This window comes from Rhinolophus sinicus, chromosome 3 (assembly GCF_057876585.1).
Source record: "Rhinolophus sinicus isolate RSI-liver-muscle chromosome 3, RSI-T2T, whole genome shotgun sequence".
NCBI lineage: Eukaryota > Metazoa > Chordata > Mammalia > Chiroptera > Rhinolophidae > Rhinolophus > Rhinolophus sinicus.
In genome coordinates, this window is record NC_142503.1 from 38,512,240 (window position 1) to 38,538,716 (window position 26,477).

Genomic DNA, 26,477 nt, shown 5'->3' on the forward strand with positions numbered 1-26,477 from the left:
AACGAAGGCAGGAAAAAGTACAAGGGAAGGTGACTGCTACATCAAGAAAAAAACTATACAAATTCTACGACAAGAAGAGGAGCCAAGTTAGAGGACAGAAGCAAGTTCAGATAAAGCAGCTAGCCCCCTCACTCCTTCTAACACTAGACAGGCCCCAGACCACCTTGAGGGATGTGATTATATTCCTTTTATAGATGCATCGTTTTCTTCCACTAATACAGTTAGGAATGCAGAGTGAGCGAATCAAATATTACTATTTTGTCTCTGGCTATGGAAACTCAATAAATGAACTCGCTTTTCTATCTCAATAAAGGAACTCATACCATTTCTTTATAAAGCAAATGTGTTTCTCAAAGAATGTATTAGAATTACTTTTCTTTAAAAAGTAATATACATTTGGTTGATACAGAAAGGAATTCTATGTTGATTATTTTTCTTTCCTTTTATGAATCTCATCTACTGGAGTGACCTAAATGGGATCATATTTCAGAAAGCAAAATATTTCTAACAACAAAACTTTGCATTTCCAGTATGATGTTAAACATAAAAGTTTTGCAAAAACATAACTTATATTTCTCTCCTACCAGCTAAATCATGTATGTCATTTAAATAGGTGCAACCGAAAATAAACTGCTTTTGAGTATAAATAATATTTTTATAAGAATTGGCAAGTAATTACAATAGCTGTTATAAGTTTATATTTGCCACAAAGACCCATGATTTAAAAAAAAAAACTGTTCAAAAGATTTATGCATGAGGCTTATACATAGCACAAACATATATACAGTTACATCTATACGAAAAAGAGGAAAAAATTAGACAAAAAGCAAACTGGAAAATAACCCAAAATTATTAGAAATTGCCTGGTGTTGTACTGTTTTAAGAAAAAGTATAAAAAATTATTTGGGAGGGGGAAAAATTATTTCTAAGCGGTAACTTTATAAGCAAGACCCCTATTTTCTTTTTTTTCTTTTTTTTAATGATAGGCTGGGAGAAATCAATAATGTTTTCAAAGTAACAAAGTAAACTGCTTAGACTAACCAGTCCATACTAAGTATTAATTCTATCCTGTAGTGTATGCTATAAAAGGTAATTAAACGCTGATGTTTTCTAGTTTCTCATTTCAGTCTGCTCTAGCCATACCTTAAAACTTGTTAGCAACTCAGGTCACCCCCAAAATTACACAAACCTAACAGCTTCCCTGGGATAATTTGATCTGCTCCAACCACAAATTCCAATCCACATACTTTCTTCTGTTATGGTTGTGTCTGTGTGTGTTTAATATACTTTTTCTAAGGCTTTTAAAAACAAGCCAGTGATTTCTCATTCAGCTCTCTACCACGTAAACAAAACCACTGAGGAACATTTTTATACATAGAACAATTTTCTAGTTATCTATAGAGAATGTCTTAGTACAGTTTCAAATGACGGTGAAAAAAAGTATTATTGCCCTCCTTTTACATTTCTCATTCTTCGGCGTTCTAACTGCCGTGTACCTGTGTCCCAAAAGGATTGCTTATCATTTGTTGCTCTCTCCCAATTTAGGACACTGGGGGAGAAATCTTAAAACTTGCCTGACTCAAGTGCTCTCTCAGCCATTGCCTTGACACCAGAAGCCTGTTTTAACAGACTCATGCTGGACCTTTATCACTCTACTGACCCCATCAAGCAAACAGGGCTACAAATGCACAGAACAGCCGCCTTCCAAAGGCAGCTTGATTGTGATTCATGGCAAAACGCTGGAGTAACCCTGCCAGGTCTCAGAAGCTTTAAGATAAATTGCATTGAACTTGATACATATAAAACAGCACCTTGAAAATGAATCATCTGCAAATTCAGTATTTTCTCATTAAAATTACTCCCTCTCAGGTCATGTAATTAATTTACTGAGTTTAAAAAAAAAAGTCAGGATTACTCACACAGTCTTGAAGATGCAATGTCAGCTATTTAGGACAGAAACATCCAAGGCCGTGTTAGAACTCAATTACGACTACATATGCGTTAAAGCAGGAACTGGCAGGGCTCTGGACTACGGCAACTATAGGACTCATGCTTCTCGTACACTGGGCTATAATTTATGAAACTGAGCCTCAGATCCAGCCAATCATTTAGCTCCTCATAACAAGTCTAACTGGCTCTGGAAAGCTGAAAGGGCTGCACTAGAACAACAAAGATGAGATAGTCCACACAATAATCTGCTTATCTGGACTCACTTTCCCTCCCAAGGCCAGAGAAAATTCACAGCTTCATTGTCTGAGGAAAGGACAGATGACCTGGGAAAACGCAGCTATACGTGGAGCAAGATCTTTTCTGGCTTGGCAATCCCAACCGTGCCGGCATTAAAGGACCAAGTTACCCCTGGAAACCAAAGGGCAAGGACAGCAGCAAAAACCTGAGGTAATTTTGATCTTTTTATTTTTAGTAGGAGTAATGCTGAGCCAAATTATATGCATTAAGTCTCTTGGGCAACTTCCTATGCTTTAATTTTATTTTACCTTTTTCCACTCTAATCTTTTGTAGGATCATTTGCTATTAAGTACGAGTAGAGGGAGGTTTAATGTACCTGGAATAAACTTGAAACGAAAATGATCATTTGTGGAGGAAAAGAGATCATTTTACAGAACAGTTTTAGAGCTACCTTTTCAGACGAGCAGCTTTTTCAAGCACCCACAGAAACCAGAATAAAGGCAGGAGGCAGGCAGGAGGGAAAAGGTGCTTATGAGCACGATTAAATGCTTTTCATATCTTAAAAGAAAGTGAATTGGGAAGACGGGTTGTTGTCCAGCTCCTCCGGTCCTTGGCACCTAGGCTATGTAAGAATGTACTATGTGGGATTGTCGAGGGAGACAATGACGTAAGAAAGTTGACAGAGCCCCTGTGGTCCAGTTTTCTTCTTGTTTTCTTGGCAATATTTTTTATGTTTCCCGTTACATTTTGAAGTGTTAGTTATACCAACGAGTTGTTATACCATACTTCCAAGTTTGTAGTTATTAAAGAATCTATGGAAAACATTTTTAAGTCAAAAGAGGTGATAAAATAGAAGCAAACAAACCCAAATGGAATTGACATACACGTAACCCCAACACCATACCCTTAGATACTTGTGCTTTACACGGTAACAAATCCTGTCAAATCCTCAGCAAACAGTATGTTTCTTCAACAAATTTTAAAAGCAAGTGTAACATTAGCAACAACACAAAATCTTAGTAATAAACTTTTAAATAACTAAATCAATCACTATGCTTTCAAAGTGACAATAGAACCTTCACAATATTTAAATCATGTCAGTTTTATATGCTGCCAAAGGAAGAAGCTGGAAGGGAAACTTGCTTTGTTTAGTGATGAAATATAAACAACAGTAACAGAAGAGACATTTATGCACTTTTTGTTTGCCATACATAATTGACTGAATTCAGCTTGAGATTTGACACCAAGAAGGAAAACAGAGCAGTACACAAGGAACAGAGAAAGTAATCCATCAGCAATTCCCCAAAGATTTGTTCTTTGAATTGTCCAATGTGTGACTAGCCAGGGAAGAATATTTCTGCTCTGTTTAACTTTTTTTTCATTTAATTAAATCTTTGTTTATTTGACAGTGCTCTTGCCTACGGTGACTATGTGAGAACTGAAACTTCTGAGGAAGCCAGGGTGTTAAAATTGTTGTTCCCTTTACTCAAAGATAACATGGATAATCTAGTCTGAAATGGAAAGTGAACCCTTACGGTAATATTGTCACAATCCTCAACACACAGAGCTCCCTGTTCTCCTTTCCTTAATAAAATTCCGTTAAAATCCCCTTGAACACCCATGCTCACATCTCCATTTTCAACAGACAAGGCCAAGAATACTCTAAAGTAAGGCATTTACGTCATTTCACATGTATTATTGTCCAGAAATTTTCCATAGGGAGACTGTATCTCCAACAACTTTGAAGACAACCATCTCACCACGCAAGACAATGGTCAATAACCATCCAACGTCTTTGAGTTAGAAGCTTTCATGGCTTGTCCACATTCTCTGTGTTAGCATGTAGCTAAGTTACAGACTTATCTCTGGCTCCTTGATTCTTACAAACACTAAAGGTTTTATTTGACTCAACTTCAAGCTGTTCATCAGTGAGTAGGTACTGTTTACCTCAAAACACATTCATGGTAAGAGCTTCCTAAAAGACCAGCACTGCCTTCTCTTCCTATAATCATAATAATCGTGATACCCGAAGACATGTTACTGCCCTTTGGCAATTTGGGAGGGACTTGGATATTTTGTTCCTGGAGCTGTCACACTGAAACAAAGGAAGTAATGTCTCAATGTGATCCAATGTGAGCCAATTCTGCTGTTTACATTTGTTTTCAATACCCTACTACAAATAATGCAACAGAGGAGGAAACTAAAAAACATACATACCATATTATAACCTTTTGCCTAAAATTGTTAGTGCAATGTATTAGAGTCTGCTTATAGCAGACATCATGGTCAGTTCAGCAGGGCTTGTGTTAGCAGATTCTAGCTAGAGATACTACCTCCTGTCATCACCATCAATTTATATTTTTTGTCAATCACATCAGGCCCCGTCTAAGAAGCTCATGGTATAAAAGAGGGACTCAAACAGCTGAACTCAGTTCTTACTCACTTCCTTGATCTCAGTCTCACAGACAAAAATTAAGATGATCCCTGTAAAAGAAAAGTACTCAGGAATGGAAACCTTTTTCTGAACCAAGAAGTGTCAGCAAATCTCAAGTATCAGAACAGCTACAGCCGACTGAAAAGAGTCCCTAACCCTGGGCCAAGAATGATTTGTAGGCCCATACGCTCATTTGTCTGGCCCTGCAGTTTATATAGCCAAAGGAGTTGCTCCTGGGAAAACTATAAGAAAGGTTCAGACCTACCTTGTTAGTGTGTCAAAGATTGGCAGGGGATTAACTCCATTCCAGGTGACTGGGATAAATAGCCCCATTATTTCCACAGTGCTGGACTCTGCCTAATGGAGCCCAGGACCTCAGGACCCGTTCGCTGGTAGGGAACCGCTGACAGTTCAAACGCTGACACTTGGAGCCAGCATCATACGGTATAAACCGAAAGAGAAAAATGTCAGTGAGAAGGAGAAGGCCTGCCTCACTTTAACCAAGAAAATAATTTTCTTTTCATTTAAATAAGAAGGGATGGGTGCTAGAGATGAGAGTCTATGGTCATTGCAAGGATTAAGCTAATGTTCTTTGTTCAGAGAGCAAAACACTTTATCTGGGCACACAGACCTCAAATTCAGTTTTCCTCTTGGCCCACGGAGGGAATTTTGAGTTAGTGGTTTCTGTTGTTGTTTTTAATTCAGTCTCTCCTAAGAACATGAATGTATAAAAACATACTAATAATGTATTTGACAAGATTCTAAAACATATTATACTCAAAATTAACATAAACCTACAACTTTTTGCATTTACATATATTCAACACTATTCTAGGTGATGACAGCTGAATCAGGTTTTCTATGACCTTACCCTGTCAAAGTTTCTCAAAAGCCATACAACATACACATAACATAGACAAAATCGGGCAATGACTTACACTTAGTAAGAAAAACCATGGAGGGTGCGTTCCTAATATTTGAGACTAAACAACCTCTTTGCTTCAAGTAGTATGTATGCATTATAACATGGAGGTTAAGAGCATAGACTCTGTGTAGACTGCGTGGGTTCAAATCCCAGCTCCGACCCTTAACGGTGGGACTTGGGCAAGCTACTTAATAGCAGTATGCCCTCAGTTTCCTCACCTGTAAAATAGTGCGACACACAATAACTATCTGGTGTGAAGAGTAAATGGGCAATGCATGCTCAGAACTGAGCCTATTCTTTGGTGAATATTCATTAAGAGAAAACTGTCATCATCATCAAGCTGATTTCAATAAATTACACAATACCCCAAATGGAGATGAATTACTGAACAGCCAGATACAGTGAAATATATCTGCTCATACCACATATCTCATTTCAGGTAATATTTATGAGTAAGATTTTGTCTTAATGCCTCTGAGCTATCCGCTCAAGGAGGTATGTCAGTCACTGTGAATGGTCAGTTTTCTGCCTGGTTATCACTTGGCACTTTTAACCCTGCCCTACCCTGTGTGTCACAGAAGGACTCTCACCTAAGACATGACACAGGAGGGGGTAACTGTAGTAGACAAGATTCATGTGATAGTTGGTACAAAGTTCAGACTCGTTTAAAGATTCCTGCACGAAGGCAAAAAAGTAATGAAAGCCATTAATCTTCAGTCATGGTGCCCTAACTAAAAAAGATTCAAGCAGAAAAAAAGAGAGTTACGTATCATGAGCAGCTGTGCTGATTATCCAACTATATGAACCATGTCTAGAATTCATGGTGACTTCTCAGCTAAAATATGAGAGAATACTGAAATTAATTATCTCCTGTTCTCCCTGCGGAATTGATTTCTCAGACAGAATATTAACTGAGACTTCAACCTGCTACTGAGAAGGGACAGAAGAGAACAGTTGGGTTGGTGAGGGAACAGCCGCCCTAGGGGAAGGACTATGGACTTCTATACTCATTCATTCATTCATTCATTCATTCACTCATGAATGGTCTTGCCCCTTATCTCCCTCCAGCCACACAAACTCCCACCAGCTATATCTAACTGCTTATAGTTCCTGAGGAACCCATGCTGCCCCACACAGTCGTACTTCTGTAGATGTGCCCCTTCATCTGCACGCTCTTCCCCAACACCCACCATTAAGACCAAGGAAAATTTTCTCCTTCACAGAGAACCCCTTCCTACACACCTCTTCTCCATGGAAGGTGGTAAATTAATGAATCAGTACCACGTACCACATAAATGAGCTCTAATGGACCAAAAAAAACCATTGCAAAAGTGGGAAACATTTTCAGTTTAGCAAAAAATGCTTTAAAAATGAAATTTGGGGCTCTTTCTGCAAGATCCCAAATGAAATAAAATATTAAGGCTTAATAGTCCTTTGGACAGACTCTTCACTAGCTAAAGACTCATCTCTGGTCTTTCTCAACAAGTTGATAAAGAAATGCAAGGAAGTTGCTAGAAATTATTGCAAATGTAAAAGCTTTGCATGGAGGCTGGCAAGGAGTCAAATGAGCTAAGTCTCATTGTTCTAATTATCCTGCTCCTGGCAGAGGAATGGAAAGGGAAGGAGGGCTCAGATTCAGGGGGAAGCTTCCATTTCTCCCTATGTTGGTTCAGGTACAGAGTCGGACATGAAGTCTCTCTCCTGAACCATCTGTGCCACTGAGACCTTGCCACCTGCAGCATCACCGCGGTCCAGTCCTGTGACTGAAGAGACAGTCACTCGGCACTGACATTCACCAAAGAGGAGGAGGATGGGATGGGATGGGACAGAGAATTTTAGGAAACAGTATGCTGGAAGGTGACCTTCAGAATTGTGACACAGTTCCAGTTTGTCTTTAGCCCCTTCCCACTTCAGCTCTGCCTCCCTCCCCCCACCAAAAAATAGTTTACCTATGCTCCCCAGCTTCCCACAAAGGGGCCTGTACTCCCCTCCCAACGCGTGGTTCCATCCCTCAAGCAGCCAGATTAAACCAGTCTGTGCCAATATGATTAAATGTTTCTGTTACCTTCCAAGTAGCACTTCATCTTATTTTTTTTTAATTTTTATTCCTTTCAATTACAGTTAACATTCAATATTATATTAGTTTCAGGTATATAGATAGTGGTTAGACATTTATATAACTTAAGAAGTGGCCCCCAATAAATCTAGTATCCTCCTGGTACTATACATAGTTATTACATTATTATCAACTATATTCCCTATGTTGTACTTTACATCCCCATGACTATTTCATAACTATCAATTTGTACTTCTTAATCCCTTCACCTTTTTCACCCAGCCCCCCAACCTCCCTTCCATCTGGCAACCATCAGTTTGTTCTCTGTATCTATAAGTCTGTTTCTGTTTTGTTTGGTCATTTATTTTGTGGTCATTGTTTTTTTTACATTCCACATATATGTGCAATCATAAGGTATTTGTCTTTCTCTGTCTGACTTATTTCACTTAGCATAATACCCTGTAGGTCTATCCCTGCTGTTGCAAATGGTAAGATTTCATTCTTTTTTATGGGCACTTCATTTTAATGGGGACTTCCTAGAAATAAAGTTAGGAACCAGAGAAATAACCACAGTAAACAACTGAACCCCCTTGCAGCATGACAACAAAAGCATGCAGAAGTCAGGCAGGGCTTTCTGGGCCATGGGAACCACCAGCACATCAGCCACCTTCTCCACTCAGGGGTGGGCCAGCCCTCCATACACAGCCCTCGGCCAAGAAGAATGCTAAGTTTTCACTCCGCCATGCAAGGCCACCACATAGAGTTGGGCAGGGCACAACTAGTACAACCAACCACTCATATCAGTCCACCGTCTATAGTCCCTAAGTCTTTTCTCTCTATATCCAGAGCACAGCCACCAGCAAACAAGAAGAGATTTCTCAATTATTTAACCCTACTACAGTAGAGGAAAATACTTGGTGCCTCAAAAGCAATTTGGCTATGGAGAAACATTTGTAATCACCAGCAGCTAAAAGAAAGGCATACATTGCTCCATGTCTCACAGTCCATAGGATTTTTTTTTCTTCTTTTCACCATAAGAATTTAAGCACAGAAATCAGAGGAGTGGAAGGAAAGAAGATTGCAGTTGAGTCCCATGTACAATATAAAATAATGCAGTGGCTCTTGAAGTTCACGTGCATCAGGATTACTGAAGGTGCTTGTTAAAATGGCAGACCCTTGACTCCCACGACAAGATGCTGATGCTGTAGGCCTATAATGGAGCCTAGGAAACTTCACTTTTCACTGGCATCCCTGATACTTTTAAATCCAGTTATCCATGGGTTACTCCTTGAGAAGCATCGAGACAATGCATGCAAAGCACTTAACAGAAAGCCTGGCATATTTCAAGTGCTCCAAACTTACTAGCTATAATTATTAAGAATCAGTACAGACTCAACTTCATATACTCTACCTAGACTTGACCTTTTGCTAAGTGCAAATGGCACATGAGTGTGGCAGGGTGGTAGCAAGCCAGGAGCTGGTTTAGTGCAAGGAGAGAGAAATAACAAGAGGGATACAGGACAGAGACAACCTAATTTCTGTCTTTCTAATGATCTGTGAGCCTTTGATGAAAACCCTTAGGCCGGATTACCAACCCCCATTAGCTCTGAAAACATAACATAGGAGTATTTGAAATAATTGTGTATGGACAACAAATTTCCAAAGTAAAAACACTCAAAATACTGGCATTTTCATTTTTCCAACTCAGACACCAAAAGTAATACAAGGTTATTTGTTTTACAGGGCAAAGCAGGCACCGACTAATTAGGGAGTTTTTAAATGGATTCGTTCACCAATGTTAACACAACATAGAGAAGTCAGTCCCAAATCTTATTGGCTGCTGTGCTTCTGTGAGTCTTGGCCATTTTCCTCTGCTGATGATGTGGACCCTCCACAGGTGGCTGGAGCTAACTGTGTCTACTTACCACTTGGGATCACTCCTCACGATAAATAGGACAGCCCTCCAGGAAACCTCCTGTTTAATTTGAATGCTCCTGAGTATAAGACAAAGCTCTGTTGTTCAAAAGCATAAATAACAAAAGCTTTGTTCTTCCAAACAAAGAGGGAAACTGTAGATCTATCCAAAATCACTTGGTCTTAAACTGTGTACGGATGACAAGAATGAAATATTATTTTAGGCTCTCCAACAGCATCAGTCATTCAATCTCCTCTCCTGGCTTCAGAAAACAATGACTCAATATGGCCTTTTACTGACAGACTGCACCCTTAGGAAAATAATATTTCTGCATTTAAATCAATGGAAGCTATTCAAAGCCCACTTAGCTTTCTCGCTTTGAAGCCTGGGCATAGGAACACAGCTGTTTATACTCATATAATGAAAGGAAAACAGAAACTGTGAATGATAAAAATCAAAGTATTTTCTTACTCCATCCCAGGTGCTTGACATGTGTTTATTGCTTGATTCCCTCAGTGACCTCTAAAAGGTAAAAGGTTGATATCATTAGCCCCATTTTTACCAAGAGTAAGCGAGGTTAAATAAGTTTTCCTAAGGATACAATACAGAGTTGATAATTGGCTGAGCTGGAAGTTAAATAAGAAATAAAAGTAGCCTCAAACCTCTATGTGAAGATTTAAATGAAAAAACTCCCATATTTCTATTAATGTAATTTTACAGAAATGTGATCATTTTGTTTCATAATCTGTTTTGTATTACTAAATATTTTTCCGATCATATGTAAAGCTCTACATCGTCATTTTCATTGACTACACAGGATTGTCTGGAAGGCATTTACCATAATTGACTATGCCAGTGCCCCAGTAATACACATTGAAGTTATTTCTAGTTTTCCATATAAACATATTGAATGTTGCAAACATATTTCTACATTTACGTAATTATTTCCTTAGGGTAAGTCCAAGACTGAAAATTGCAGCGACTGTACATTTTACATTCCAGAACATATCACCAACTGCCCTCCGAAAGGTTGTATCAGGTAGCTACATGACTGTACCCATTTCTTCACACTCATAGACACACCAGGTTTAACCAACCATTTACATTTCTTTCAAAATGATAGTGGGAAATGATAGCATTATTATTTTTATTTGCATTTCTTTCATCATTAGGGAAATTAGACATCCTTTCCTACGTACTGGCCATTTGCAATTCTTCCAGAAATTAATTATCCCTATCCTTTTTCTACTTTTCTATTGGAGCCTGACTCCAGAATTCATTGCAGATAACTTCCTCCTGCCTCTTTCTGCTTTCTCATTGTGCTGATGTATTGGAGACTTTGATCTCTAGCCAAGAAAACTTTGGCAACATATTGCCAGGGTGATTATTCAAGTTCCATAAAACATTTTCCAAGGAGAAAAACTAGTTAAGTCTAAAGAACAGAAAGCCATAAACTTCTCCTTGGTTGTCTGTTTCATAAATAGATCATCATCCCCTGACTTTATCAGCAGTTGTTTTTCTTATAAGAAACAATGATCCATTCAAACTTAATCTGTTCTTCTGCACAGAGAAATGTGGATAACTGAAGAGGCGCCAAGGACAGTTTGAAGGAACATCCCCAGAACCGGGGGCTAGAATAGAGGGAGGACATGAGGATGGATGGATGGATGGACGGACACACACACGCATGCACATGTACACACACGCACACACACAGTTCTGTGTCCCTGGCAGAGACAGACCACAGACTCATAGATTGTTTGTGCTGAGACACAGGTTAGAGATGTTCTCACTCCAAGGAAACTGAGACCCACAGACATCAAGTGACTTGGCTGAAATCAACTGATAAATGATAATCCCTAGACTCCATGAGCAGAGCTGGTTCCACTAGACAACAATGACCTGAAGTAAAGCAGAGCCCCACGTTGAATCCCCAGAGCTTAAAACACTCATTCTGCCTCCCACAGCACCCGAATTATGTTGGAAGGCTCTATGGCAAAGCACCCTCACGCCTGGCCCAGGAACCTCGACACAGGGAGCCTGAACCACACGCCTGACCAGCATCTTGGCTGCTAGGATCGGGCAGCATTCTGACTGGCTGTGGCCAGAGGGCTACAGGGACAGTGTGAGGCTGCCCTCTTGTTCCTCTACTCCAGAAAGCAGAGGACCAAACCAGGGCTGATGTGCAGCTTTTGTGGTAGCCAGTTGTTGTTTTTCTTACAAATATCACGTGTGTATTTAGCTTAGTTTGTTCATTCCTGTCTGTTCAGATTCTAGACCCTGAGGTAAAAAAAAAACAAGCGTGGTCATGTAGTGGTTCTGTCCTCCCAGATATATTTATTGAGTTATATATCCCAAAAGAGCCCTGAATGTAACCAAAATCTCAGACAAGAGAACTGGACATGGGCTGCTCGATCCCATCTCACCTGTGGAAAAATGCATGGGTCTGTGGCCCCATATTCATTCCACTGAGGTGACCAGACAAGTAGCCAGCCCTGTATGCAGTAGCATTAGCAACTTCTCTACAGTAGTTATGCCTGTCCCATCATGAAGCTCTTACCAAACCTAAATAGAGGCTATATTCCACCCCACACACATCCTCGGTGAGGCCTAGAAGGGCAGCCTCCTCCATCTTTTCTCAATTCAAAAGCACTTTTCTTAACTCTTTAGATATTATGTGGTCTAACAGAATAAATAAGTCACACTGAGACTTGAAGAACAATTGGATAAGCAGACTTGGGAAAATGGCATAGGATTCAGTAGTGATGATTGTTTTGTGCCAAGAGACACACATGCGTTATGCTCTTTAATCCTCACAACTGCCTTCTAAGGTAGGTCTTTTTATCTGCTCTTGATACATAAGGAAACAGAGAAAATAATAAGGAATAGCTCATTTGTGTACTCAGCTGATTCTTCTACAGAATGTCCTGAACTTTTATCGTGACTTTGAGCAGTTCTTCCAAAAGACCAAGGCAAAAGAATGATGGAGTCTGTCTCGAATGTTAACCTGTCTTGAAGGTTCATTCGGGGCTGCTGGACCAACTGACTCCCCTCAGCTTCCTCCCTGGAAAAAAAAAGTGATCTCATGCTTGTGCTCTCTTTGGGAATAGGATGTTTCCCACAAAAGAAAATTCTTTCCAAAACTTAGTGCTTATTTTAGGAGAGTTCTGTGGATTCCCAGCCATCTTCACACAGGAAGTCTAATATTCCTAAATCCAGGAGAGACTCTTCAAGTAAATTTCAGCAAACCTTTTGGTCATTAAAGACTCAAAAATTAAACAAAGAACCCGATGGGGGCAGTTATATTGGTCCAGAATATTTGTGAACAAGTGAATTTTCAGCAGAAATTTGCTAAGCCCTATGGTATATTTCTCTCGTATCCTTTCACGTTTTCCTATCAACTTTCATGGTTCCTGGGGTGTTTATTTGCTGGCTCTAAGGTTGGACTACATGCAATCAGTTTTTGTTTCTTGAAACATTCATTCCATTTAATTAACATATTTGCTTCTTTTCTTTTTCCCCCAAAAAGAATCCAAAAGAAACAAATACCTTCTTCCCAGGATGGAAACGATACCATTTAGAAATATTTAAGGTTCCCCTTACAAAATACTATGTTGAGAAAAAAAACCTAATCCCATAGATTATCCAAAATAATATCTGACTCAGTACTAAACACCTACAAAGAACTCAATAAATACACATTAACTACTTTATATTCATCAGGATAATAATATGCATTTCTAGGGAACATTGCTATTTTCAAAATACTTTCACAAATATCACTTTAAGTAAACCTCAAAAATCTCATGGACGACTGAGAAGGGGCTTTGTGAAAATATATAAGAAGGTTTGTACCCTGGCTTAACCACGTGTTAGCCATCTGACCTTGGGCAGGTTACTGAAGGGATGTGAACCTCAGCTTTCTCAACTGTAAAACCTGAATGGTAATTATTCCTTCCTTGCAGAGTGGATGAGAGACTTAAAGATAGCATATGCCAAAGGCACAGCAGAGTACCTGACACATGGCAAGCGTTCAGAAATGGAAATTTTTATTATTATAAAGAAGGACTGATAGAATTATCCTCTCTCACAGGTGAGGAAGCTGAGGCTAAAAGACATTAAACGATCTGACCAGTCACTACGGCCAATAAGGGCCAGAGCTAAGACCAAAACACAGGTTTCGAACCCACCCAAGGAAAGAGTTCTCTGCTCTATTTCAAAATCTGAACTGTGAAAAGTAGAGATATTGCCAAAATAGGGGTGTTGATCAATGAATCTTGAAAACAGTTGATCCATGCTTTCAGCAGCAAATAAGGCAATTAAAACAAAACTCTGTCTCCTTGCTAGTATCGTCAACAGGAAGCAGACTTAATTCAGCAGAACCTCTCTTCTCATTTTGACCCAGGCAAAACTTTCTAAGGATTTGATGAGTTTTATCTTGACTATCAATTGTATCTTGCTTCCGACCTGCTTTCAAAAATTCACTAATCCTGACATTTTGGTGCGGGTCACCTGCCCTTCAACTACTAAATATAATTTCTGCCAAAAAAAAGACCCAAAAGTAAGAGAAGCTTGCCATCTCAGCAATGCTGGTAGAGGTCCCCTTGTTTAAATGTCATTTAAAATATGTAGCTCATCCCTCCAAAGCAGAAATAAGGGCCATTTTAGGACCTTGTGTGGCCTCTGATACATGCCAAACAGAAATTTCTTATCTTTACTTTTTAAGTTCTAGAACATAGTTGAGATGTCTTCTTCTTGGAACTGCTTTTTAATTAGTTACTACATGCAGCATTATTGACAATAATTTGAGATCTGCCTCCTAAAGTTAGGAAATTTTCAGAAGCTTAGAACAAGAACAAAAATTGATGGTGTTCTCTGCAGTAAGCCTCAGTGAGCTTTTGTGAAATCATTAAAATAAGCGACTAAAGTTGAGTAGAACACACAACTCCATATCTTATTGATGACATGGATAGAATATCTGGAGTACAGATAGCCATACTAGTACCAGTATAAACCCCAGTGAACGAAAATGTAGAGAAAGAGATTCAGAGAACCCAGGACACTCCCTCCCCCACTGCCTGATAGAAAACAAGTGAAAACATGTCATGATCTATAGGCAGAATACGCTACCTGTTAAAAGAACACCAATGCTGTAAATATTTAGTTGACAACCTGCTCAGTGTGTAATTTAGCCAACTGTTCCAAGTTGTGAGTAAATTCTTTTTCCATTTCTTTATTCTTGGCTTTATTTTCTTTGTCTTTCTTTTGTCCTCTTGCTTTTTATTCTCTGGATTGCTTCAATATTCCTTGTATTCATTTTTATATACTCTTTCATTTATCCCTTGTTCTTTATAGAATGAAAGTGCTTTCAAAATAATCAAGTGCTATAAAAATGTAAAGTTGTATCATTATTACTCCTATCATCTTTATTATTTTTGTCAAGATGTTATTAAATGTCTTTTGCATTCTCACTATTGTGCCTATAATTTGTTCCTCTGACTTTTATCTTATCTGGTCTTCTCCAGATTTTTCAGAATATTGCACATAAATATTAATAGGAGCAAAGCTGAACGTCTTTATATTAAGCAATTTTTTTTAACTCTGAAAGTATCCAGTGAATTAGGCAACATTCATTAAACACCACCTGCAGACACAATCATTGTACCAAAACTATAGAGGAAATTCCAAAGATAACAAAGATGTCACTTGACCTTAGTAAGCTTAGAGCCTAGTCAGAGTGACAAGCCACATAATAAGCAACTCAAGGGGACATCTATCACATGTGCAAATAACTAGAGTTCAAACAGAGGAACAAGTTTGAGTTAGCCAGATAGAGGTGACCACGTAAGGCTTTATGAAGGTCAATTTCAAAAGGAAAAAGAAGGACATATAAAGTCTAGAGAAACAAGGGCATTCTATCTGACCCACCAATGTTATTAAATCCTTTTCTATAGCCCTTTGCAGTCTCCTAGGGACTATCCTGTTTCCTGATCCCTTTCCTATTTCTGCTCTGAATATATTATCAAAAGTTGCTTTGGAACTCAAGAATATATCTTACTTAATATGTCTTACTTTATACAGTTTTTTGGTGTGTGTATGTGTGTGTGGGTGTGTGTGCATGTGTGTGTGTATATGTGTGTGCTTTACTTCCACGGTCTTGCGTATTACTTTTGTACAACTACAGCCTGCTTCTCTAGGTCTTTCAAATTTTCCGGTCTTTTTCAGTATCTATTTTTAGCGTGACATGGAAAAGCCAACGTTTTTTAAAAAGAAGTCCTGTGGCATCTGCTGTTTGAGGTGTGTTGTATCGCACAGCAGCCTGGAGACTTTATTCCAGCCCTTAACAATGCTCTTAGATTGTCCCTCAGTTATGTTCTCTCTGCAAAAAAGATCAAGTTACAAAACAGCCTTCTCCACACTGAAATGGGGACGCCAAACCAAAATGATCTAAATTCAGTCTGAAGCTGTTAGACAGTTGATCAATTTCAATGAGCTCCAAGCCTGGAATGTAATTGTTTCCACCATCTTTTCCAACAGGTTGCACCTTCTTTTTCAAATTTATGGGACATGAAAGTTGATGCAGTGACTTTTACTTTAAAATGAAAAATCAGCATGGTAAGAAAAACAGAGGGATGCTTTTAAACAAGAAGCCAGACCTCCAATACCACAAGAGTGTCTGTCTAATTGTGTACTCAATACCAGATAGGGCTTGAAACATGGGCTGCCAGCAAGAGCACTTTGTTAAACCAGCCCTCCCCACACAAAAGCATAAAATGCATCACCTCTCTGCTATAGGAAATACTCATTTTGTTCCAAAAGATACAATGTCAAATTCAAATGCCTAAATGGAATTAATATAAATCTAATATTTGTACAAAAATGTGCTTGCTTGATCATCCCTTAAAGCTAGCATTTCTTGTGAAGGAGGAGTTTGATAACGGGGAGGAGGAAAAAGGAGAAAGCGCTGTAAGGTGGGAGACTGAGGAAGCAGAGAAAAAGGTCAACTTTTTCAAATGATTTCCAAAGGCCTATCACGGCAAGGGCCACAAACAGCACTAACATTATTCATAACCCTCCATGCAAAACAGGAACCTTATACAATTTGCATGCTTGTTTCCAATCACATAAATTTAATAAAATTCCATTTTTACCCTCTGACTTTGTATTTGAAAAACAATAACACTGGGATAAAACAGTTGTCTCATTGGCTATTCCTTTCCCTACCCGGCTCAGTCTTTTGAATGGAGAATGAAGAGCTCTCAACCCCAGGAAGCATATCAAGGTGCATCTTCCTCCACTAGGACACACTGAGCCAAACACTCTATAATACAGCCATAGGCATTTGCACACTGCAAGCCAGTGTCACATTTGCCTGGTTCTTTTCATCATCAGTTTGATTTATCAGGCAGATTTTCAAGTGTCCTAGGTCTACCCTGGAGTCCATTTCAAAGCCAGACTTTAGATTTACAGAAATAAAATAAACAGAACTTCATTTATGAATATTTACTTTGAATTCCAATTTATACGTAGAAATGTTCATCCTATAAATCCTAGCCTTGATTTTTGACTCAAAGAGTCTCCTGATTTGGTCTTTAGCTCCTTCCTCATGGTATCATTTTAATTCAGTCCTGCATTCCCACATATGTAAATCCAGTTCCACCATCTTGTGTAATATATGTATCTCTTTGCTAATTGGCAGGCTTTGGGAGAGACTGGAAGTTACCCTGCCTGGCTCGGAAACAGCCTGGCAGCAGCTGGAGAGCCCACAGAGCAAACCCAATTTGCATCATCTTCATCAAAGCTTTCAAAGTGTGGACACCAGCTGGCTGGTACCAGAGTGAATTAGGGCATCCCCTTCCTATGCATACAGTCTGAGCCCAGGTGTCAAGCCCTGAAAGGTCTCTAAGCAGAGATAGGCCAACAGGCTGTCAGCGTTACTCAAGTGCCTGTTTCTGTGGAGTAGAGGAAATGACGCTGTTTCTGATATGGAAGAACAAAACATATATTCACACACACATGCACGTATTCTCACACATACATGTACACACACATACACACTTGCTCCTGATATAGTGGGGAAATCCTTGTGAAATCCCCAAATGAATAACAATTTTAAATTAACACCAAAGTATTACCAAGGTTCTAAGGTTTGGAAGAGACAATTCCATAAATGCTTCTTCTGCCTTCCAAAATGAAAAACCAGAAGAAACAAGGAAAAAAGGGGGAGATGGGGTGACTCTGAAACTGAACAGTGCACATCGTAGCCCCAACAGATAAGAGGAGAAAAAGGCTAATGCTGCCAAAGAAAAGCAGACAGAAGTTAAATTAAAAAAGAAAAAAAGAGAGATCAGTGAAAGAACAAAAACAAAAAGGAGAGGAAAGAGGCCAGAGTGGGAAAGGGGGCTGTGTACAAAGGTTGAAGCTGAAATGACACCGTGGGAAGAAAAGGGGACTGTAATTGAACAAATGTGATATAACTGAGTTTCCATTTTAACTTTCAGCCAAAACAAGCGATGTGACATTTTAAAATGTAGAAACTACGAGGAAAGGACAGGAGTTCCCTTAGGTAAAGCATAGTTCAAGTGGTACAAAATGTTAACAGATTTTTTCTGATTTTAAAAACATGTAGTCATTTAAAGAATCTGAAAAAGTACAAAAAAAAAAAGAAAGAAGGAAAAGAAACACCTATAGTCCCATTACCAAGAGATAACCTCTGCTAACATACTTATATATTCTTCTGGTCACATGTATACAACTAATGATTACACTGTGTATGTTGTAATTTTTTTTTTCACCTGGTATCTTACCATAGATAGTTTTTCATTATGTTAAATCATTTTTGAAACAACAACTTTTAGACATTCACTTCAATTCTTAGTTTGTTTATTCTGAGCAATAATGCTGTAAATATTTTCATACATAATTTTTTGTCCAAGTTTCTAATTACTTCCTTAGAATAGATTAATGAAGGGTAAATATGGCACCTGGTTCAAAAGGTGCCAAAGGTCTTTTTTAGGAATTTTCTACTGATTTATACTGCCACTGACTGTACAGGTAGGTTTGTTTTACCACACCCTGGCCAATGAGTATTTTCTCAACAACAACAACAAAAAAATCATCTACTAAATTGATGAAGGTGCAAAACACAATGTCAAAGGCACTACAGTAAACTATCCAGTTTACTATTTTTATTTACAAAGTCAACTTCTGAATATACACAGACTACTTATACTTTTTAGAATTATGAGCTCCTTTGATAATCAGATGAAATCAATGAGCTTCTTGGATTTCATCTTTGAACAACCTCCAACTGACTTCTAAACATCAGACCTAAGTAGAATTCTGGAACATGAGCTCATGCGTAAGCCTAAACCCCAATACTTAGTTTAAACACATATGTGAAGAGCATGCATGGTTTAGTGCGAAAAGGCTCAATTTGAGCCATGGGACTTGGTTTCTTCTTCTAACTCTGTGTAATCATACTTACGTCCTATCACACACTGACACCTAAGATCCCTTCCATCTGTAAAACCCTGAAGCTCTAAGAGAATGTTAAGCTTCACTAACACGTTGTTGATAGTAACTGCTCTGTGGACATTCCATGGTTATTTTCTGTACCTAAGCTGCATTCCTTGATGTGTTCAGGAAGAGCGAAGGCCTTTTCTGTCTCTACGTCATCTGCTCCAGGAATATGAGTACAGATTAATGTCACTGCTGTTGATTGCACTTATCTCGTGGCCTCCCATGGTAGATGGGGGAGCTCCTTCAAGTGTGCCTGATTTGCTTAACGTATTCACCAGTAAATGTCTGCTAAAATAAACCAAACTAAACAACAATATATCTTTCAAAATTAAATAAAAGTAATTTTGTTTCGTTTGGGTTGACCATAATTCTACAAAATGTCTAAATATGTACAGTCATTAGCAATCTTTTCAGCTTAAACAAAACATTTACACAGTTGAGTTTTAGTATTCACAGTAGTGATGTTCTACTAACTCACTGAGAACACTGAATTAGTGACTACTGAACCCTGGCTTCTGGGGAAATACAGGGTTAGGTTCCTGTAAGCCTCTGATCACAATATTTTCATTAACCAAATGAAACATAATCTTGTTTTATGTGTGTCCCTGTCTAAAGACATTTTACTTAATATACTGTCGATTCATTAACATAGAACTCATGGCTAAAAGCTCTGTAACTCATGCCTGAACCAAGCTTATCTAACACATGTGTTTTGTTCTTAAGGCACATCTCAGCCTTCTTGTACTCAGGATCACCAGGCAACACTTCAGCACTACACTTGGGGGCCATTTTACACAGCGAAATCACCAAGGAAAAGCTCAGAAAGGCAAAAATTGCAGTACTAAATATACCAAGAGAAGGACATGTGTTTACAGTATAAGAGCTGAAACAAGAAGGCAGAACACCTCTTTGTTAGAGACTCAATAAATGCTTATTGTATTAGTTAGGATTCTCCAGAGAAACAGAACCCATAGGAGATATATTTTGTACCAGGCATTGTTTCAAGCATTTACATGAATTAACTCATTTAATTTTCACAGTAACACTGAGGTAGGCAATGTTATCCCCGTTTTGCAGATAAGGCAAATGAAGCATAGAGTTTTTCAGCAACTATCATGCAGTCTCACAGCTAAAACATTCTGGAGAATATAGAAAGAAAAGAACTACGAGTAAATTATGAAGAAAGAAGAGACTATTCAAATATCTGCTTGACAGAGTGAGACTCTATAATTTTTCAGGGTATCTTTAGTTTGCCATTAGTTAGAACTACAAGATTTCATACACAGTCAAGGTAGGTAGATGCTTGGATTCCAACTGCCTTTACCTGACAACTTTTGTATGGCATTTGTGGAAATCACCAATATCAATCTCAGAGTTTTTTTCTTAAGAAAGACACTGCTTTTGTAACTTCCAAACAAGAATTTTCATAACAAAATGTTGAAAAGTTTCTAGGGACTCACCAGGACACTAAACCACAAAGCAAGAAGCCTTACCATCTGATGACTAAAATGCACCCTACTTATTGGAGACAGGTCAGTCTCCTACATTATCTTGGGAAACCCAGCAAAAAGGCTAGTTTAGACAAAAGGTATTTTGAAGGTCAACAAAATAAAACACTTAACATACCCATCCAAAATCCCTGAGGGGAAAAAAAGTCATCATATCTCAAAGCCAGTGAAATACCCACTTTGGAAAGGAAGCAAACGTCAAACAACTGGGCCAAATATTGATTACACAGTGGTTCCTACACCAAGCTTTTCAAGGAACTAAAAAAAAAATCACTCCAAGTTAGGAAGATAAGGAGACAGTTTGCTATTACTAGCTCTCACAAGCAAATTTGCAGTACTTATTAAAAAGAGGAAGAACTTGCAGCCTGACATTTAGACACTGCTTATGTGATGTGCACTGTCCCATTAGAGCCCTGACCTAAATCTAGTCGTTGAAAAAGAACTAAGTCTCTGCTCCCACCTATTTCCAAATGCCAGCTGAGAACTCATTTCTCAGACCCTTTTCATCCATAAGAAAACCCTAGGAACTTTTTTAAAATTTAAGGAGAAAAGGGTCAGAAAGTTAAAACACAGTATGTAGCCTCTCCTTCCTAAAATGGCCATTTGGTGAAAATCCATGACAATGAAAGAGTTAAAATTCTGCACCATTTAAGAACAATCAGTTGACCTTTAAATATGCTGGTTTGAATCCAATCACCTTTCAACAAGCATGAAATCTGGCACAAGGCGTACTAACACACCAATTATTTTCATAGTGTACATGACGGAGTTCACAGCGTCGTGTTTAGAAAAAAATAAATGTTCACTTTTCAAAAGCCAGACTTAGAGGCTGAGTGTCTCTGTTGATAGGTTTGTCCTTTGGTAACTGTCTCCAAAAGTGCTGCTGGAAAAGGCATTTTCTTGAAAAAGTACAGTTCCTTAAAAAAAAAAAAAAAAAAAACATTTTCAAGTTGTTTAAATTCTGGTATGTGAAATGGTTTCCCCTAACTTTCAGTCCATGAAAAGTAAAAATAGCTGGGAAATAATTAATTACCATGCTCAGTGAAGAACTTTGCATGCCATATATGCAGGGGAAAACTTTACCCTCCTAGTGAAAGAGTGAAATGCTGAATCTTACTCTGAGCAAATGTGTGAAAATTCAGAGATTCCACACCAACTGTTGAGTAGCTACTCCCTAAAATGAGTCTTTGCTTTTCAAAAGTTAGTTCCCGTGAGTCTCTTTTAAGTGGTGATATTCCCTCATGTCTTCAAACAGAATTCTGTCTTCAAAATTCTGTCACAGGCTTCTTAAGAACATACTGCTTGGCTGTTTGGGTGCAATATGCAGAGACAGAAGCCCTCTCTGGAGGACTGTGCTATGCCGTCAGCCTCAGGTCAATTGCAAGACTACGCCCTTTATCACTTCCTTTGTTTTCTATCTCCAGGCCCGCTCTGTGCCTGCCGACCAATGACCAGTTCCATGGAAGATTCTGCCAACCCATTTCTGCCGACCAGTGACCAGTTCTACGGAATATTCACCCTCTACATGAACCAAGTTCAAGCCTGAGTGTGTTTTTTCTTTGTTTAATCTTTTGCCCTAGGACGGAGACTTCTGAGATTCCTTCCCAAATCAAAAACCTCCTCTCTCTGTATCTTGCTGCAGCGAGAGACTTCTGCTGGTGGTGCCCATGTTTGCCAGTCCCTCCTTGCCATAATATTTGATTTCCCCTCATGCACTCCCTGTCATTTGTGAGTCCATAAAGAGAACAGTCAGGTCTCACAGCAGCGTGGGCAGTGGCTCTGGGCCAGCCACTTCTGCCCTGGGGCTGAGGAGGGGAGGGCTTGATTCAGGAAGAGAGAGGACCTCCTGGCATGGGTACTGTTCACAGACCATCAGGAAAATAACTGCCAGCCTGAGGCCCTGACACAGGAGTTAACTGTCATCGGGGCAACTTGGCTACATGTATAATCCTGAGGACTCCTCCAAAATCAAAGGGACCCTCCTGGAGCCCTGGCAGAGTGGAGGCATTCCACAGACGTGCCAGGCACGACGGGCAGCCAAGACTTCCACAGGCCTTGCTCGCTTCGCTGCCCCCATCCTCATTCTCACTGGTTCCTAAGAAGCAGAGCTCCCTCGCCAGCTTCTTCTAAGCAGCCACTAATTCCAATCCCATTTTCCTACCTCTAGGATTGATTTGATTTAAAAGCCCTGATACTCCTTATCAACCCCAACTCACAACTGATTCCCCATTCCCCGTTTGCCTTGCCAAGATATGGGGAGCAGGGGATGTGAAAGTGTCTTTTTGCTATCACCCCCAGCTCAACCGCCAACAGAAAATCCACAGAGTCTAAGATGTAAACCACCATGAGGCCCTCACCTGACTTTCATACTTTTCCTCCTTGCACGCAGTGAATGAATGACTCCCTTGGTCACATCATCCTATGTCTGTGACTCAAAAAAAGACCCAAAGCCCTACATGCTTGAAGACTTGCATGGCAATCCATTTAACATTTGGTATTTTATTAATCAGTGTCCACAGTTCTACGGAGGATGAGATCTAATCAGGCTTCCCAGCCCAGCTACTATTGCTTCCCCTTTCTGTCAGCACCCTGTCCACTGCAACTTCCACCAGAATAGCAATGTGGATTTTGGAAAAAGAAAACATGGAAGATCTGAAGACAGAAGAGTGAGGATTCATTCTCAGGGTTATTATCAACTCAGAGACTGGCCTCATCACTAAAGTTCACTGAAACCTCAGTTTCACCTTCTGTAAAATGGGGATTGTAATATTCACCTCACTTGATGCTATGAAGAAAGCAAATGAGATAATGAAAGTGAACATAATTTTGAATTATAAACAAAGAGGAAAAGCAGGGAGGGAAGAAAAAAACTAAAAGGATTTGCCTCCCTCACCCTTCCACCCAAGCAGGTAAAATAAAATGTTCAGACCAGAAACCTGAAGAAGATAATTCAAAATATAATATTCTTAGGAACTGTCAAAAGGAGAAGTCCCTGTTACCTCCAAATTGGACAAGAGCTCAGACTGAGCAGCATGTTTTGAACCCCTGAGTGCCTGGAGCATTGCACTAAAGCTCTAGGTCTGACCTGCAGAAAAAGACCAACATTCTTCAGTCCCTGTAGTGTAAAGACAACAGCAGCTGAAGGACAAACTTTGAGAATGGGGTGAGACAAACACCTCAGACCATGAACTTACTTTATTCCCTTGGCAGATCAACTTCAGGAGAAAATTCCAGCTTTGTATTTTCTGCTTGGTCCCACTCGAATGGCAAGTTCTGCTCAGAGGCCCAAAATAGAAAACAGGAAGTTAACAGAACTGATTTTCCTAACTCCCCAAAAGCAAATCACTGCACTTGTTATGGATGAGAACTATGGTAAGGTATAAACCTCAGTTTTGAAAAGAGGTCACATGTCGATTTGTCAGTTGTGTACAGAAAACAGACTACTCCAGGGAAGAAAGAAACAATCCATCAGCCTCCTTTCTAAATGAAACAGGAAAGCAGAGCGGGATTGACAGTGAAGTAAATTAAAGGCTACCCAGAACCAAACTGCCACTAAAAATAACCGAGTGCCCCATTTTGAAGCTGAGACACTATTCTCTGAGCTAGTTCCTCTAAAGGCACTTTTCTTGAAGGGAGAGTGCTAAAGTGACTTCCCTCCTAACTTCCTCATTACCATTCACGGTATCAATATTTTCTTAGAGTCCTGTGCTTGAAACTGTCAAGCTGAAATGCCAAGCTCCACCCTGTATGTGCCTCTTCCGTCCGTTTCTGTCATAGACCATCAGCTGCATCTCATTTGCATCAAGCACAAATTCAGCTAGTTTTCCTATCACCGCTTGTCTCTGGTTTGCCACACCTTGCCATTTCCTCAGCCATCGCTCATGGCTCCTTAGCACCCCAGTCTTCCTGCCGGCTCTCTTTCACAAGACTGACAGAGGAATCTTCCCAGCATATTGATGGTTCACATTATTGCCCTGTTACAAGGGCTGCCACAGCTCCCTAATATTGATCAAATCGAAATTGCTCACAAGCAGTCTTGCCATAGCTGCCTCGCTGAGGCAGGGTGTTATAATAGAAAGTGCCTGAGCCTGGGTGTCAGATGTCCTGGGTAAGAGCCTATCCTAGGTGAGCTTTACCACTGTGGCTGCATGAATCTGAGCAAGTTATGAAACCTCTCTGCACTTGTTTCCTCATTTGTGGAAAGAAGATAATAACACCTGCCCACATAGTGATTAAAGATTAAATGGTGTAACACATACAAAGTGGTACTGGTAGGTTCCAATAAGAGAGTAATTCATGCTTATGGAGTGCTAACTACATTCCAACCTCTGTTCTGGATGCTGTACCGATGTGTACACAGGTATTATTATCCTCATCTTACAGAAGAGGAAATTGAGGCAAGAGAAAGTGAAATCACTGAAACCGTATCATGACTCAGTAGGAGAACCAGTGTTTGAACTCCAGCAATCTGACTCCAGCACCTGCATACTCAATTCTTTGTCTGTCACCTCCCATTTAGGCTTTCGCTCCAGCTTTCACTCGCTAACGCAGCCCACGTGTCCACCCCACTCTTCCCCAGCCATCCAGGCTTCACTCCAGACTCCAGTCTCCTCTGATGGATGTCGTGCTGCATTTTCTCTCCCACCTCTACTGACATCTTAAGAGGAGCAGTTATTGCATTTTCTCTCTTCTCAAGTATACCATCTCTCTACTCTTTATTTTGCCTTCACTTATACATCACCTTGTAAGTGTTCTCCAGTTCATTCTGTAAACTAGTTCTAGAAACTGCATTAGAAGAATAGACCACATCTCCAAATTCCAGGATGTCCCAGAAGAAACATATCATTTACAGCAATCCCCCAGCTGCCATTACCAAGCCAAGTCTCCTGACTTGCATTTACTTCCCAGCAAGCACTTACTAAGCATCTGCCATGTTCATTTCGCTGGGTGAAGATTACATGGGCCCTGTCCTCTAGGAGCTTACAGCCTAATGAAGAGATGGTGTTTATATAGAAATTCTTAATAAGTTGTGGTAACTACAAAATGCATCTGCTAATGGCATCTTCACCTTTGGCTCTTCCTCTTGCATTTCCCTTGTCATTATCTCTCCCCAAGGCTGTCACACTGCCCCTTCCTTTTCATCTCTGCTGCCACCCCGTGGCTGACTTGCTCCCTACCTTGTTCCTGAACTGCAATCACCTCTCACTGCCTCATTCTCCTGCCCCTCAAAACCAGCCTACCTCCTGCTGCCGAATAACCTATTTTGTCACTCTCATATTCGAAAACTATAGAGGTTGATGAACCAAGTGCAAGGCCCTGAGCCTGAACAGTCAAAGATGCCTGGGAAAAACCCAACTTTCTATACTTGCCTTGGTCCATTCTCCTCCACATATGTACACTTCACCTTACATAGCACACCTAAGAGAGACTTCTCGCAGCTCTCCAAAAATGATCCGCCTTCCTAGTTCCTATGGTTCCCTCTGGCACCCTGCCCTCCCACTCTGTCAGCTCATTATTATCTCTGATACTCAAAGGCTCCTCCAAAGTTCAGGTCAAGTCACCTCCTCCATGAAGACTTCCCTCATTCTCCCACAATGTGTGATTGTTCCATTCTCTGATTTGCTTTAGTTGTGCGTTTGCATCTCCTTTAAGGCACTTTAATTCTATCTTGCATTACAGTCATTTGCATGCTTTATATTATGGTCTCTGCATCTTTAGGACAGCGATTTGTCTTTATTATCTTTGTTCAGTACAGCACCTGGAAGATTGCCCCAAGCATATTTATTCAGACGTGCTGAATAAATAATGAATTTGCTCTTTATTTTTTGTATGTGACATAATGGGAGAAACATCTCATGAGTACCCAAGAAGAAAACCAAGTGCTTTACTTTTTTATTATCCTCCAATCATTTATTCATCAAATCTTTTTT

General features: G+C 39.7%; 1 protein-coding gene and 1 long non-coding RNA gene across 4 annotated transcripts in view; one reads left to right on the forward strand and one right to left on the reverse strand.

The window, feature by feature from the left end:
• The window catches only part of PDE4D (phosphodiesterase 4D), a 1,272,577-nt gene that overhangs the window by 1,240,322 nt on the left and 5,778 nt on the right, over positions 1-26,477 (reverse strand). Inside the window, exon 2 of one of the 3 annotated variants that reach the window (XM_019743390.3) lies at positions 23,742-23,820. The exons of 1 other annotated variant lie outside the window; for it this stretch is intronic. The gene's annotated coding sequence lies outside the window, so the exon portion shown is untranslated. Of the gene's footprint in view, positions 1-1,919; positions 2,040-23,741; positions 23,821-26,477 lie in introns of those variants that run through there. One more of the 3 variants, XM_019743396.3, reaches the window with a different exon arrangement.
• Positions 2,014-26,368, forward strand: LOC109453627 (uncharacterized). Its single transcript, XR_002138339.3, has 2 exons — positions 2,014-2,397; positions 21,972-26,368. It is a non-coding gene; the product is annotated as an uncharacterized LOC109453627 (long non-coding RNA).